The sequence below is a fragment of the Penaeus monodon genome, chromosome 22, assembly GCF_015228065.2.
Source record: "Penaeus monodon isolate SGIC_2016 chromosome 22, NSTDA_Pmon_1, whole genome shotgun sequence".
NCBI lineage: Eukaryota > Metazoa > Arthropoda > Malacostraca > Decapoda > Penaeidae > Penaeus > Penaeus monodon.
Genome location: NC_051407.1, coordinates 39,773,504 through 39,773,878, shown reverse-complemented (window position 1 = coordinate 39,773,878; position 375 = coordinate 39,773,504). Strand labels below are relative to the sequence as shown.

At 32.8% G+C, this 375-nt stretch overlaps 1 protein-coding gene across 1 annotated transcript in view; it reads right to left on the bottom strand.

Moving 5' to 3' along the window:
• The window catches only part of LOC119587129 (probable G-protein coupled receptor CG31760), an 11,781-nt gene that overhangs the window by 665 nt on the left and 10,741 nt on the right, over nt 1–375 (bottom strand). The window lies entirely within an intron of this gene.

Here is a 375-nt window from a genome sequence, read left to right as displayed (position 1 = left end):
ATGGATTTGCTACTATAATTTCCCCAAACACTGAATACAGAACCCACCACCCTATTTTTTGTTTGCTTGTAAGTAAAAGCATTCACATAGTAAAAAAAAAAAAAGACATCAGTTGGTTTGATATTTTGCAAAGCTAACTCAGCCCGGTAACATATGCAAAACCAATAAACACGTTTACACTAACACATACGCGTGTAAATGTTGATGTCAAATCATTTGAGCCAGTTTGCGCTCTGTTTTGAGTGTGCGTAGGATACCTATGAATGTTTTCTAGTCCGGGTGATAATATGTATTTTCTCCAAAAGCATGAGCAAATTATCTTTTTCTTTTATAAATAATTGTTAATTGGTATTTTGCAATGTTAATATTATTCAC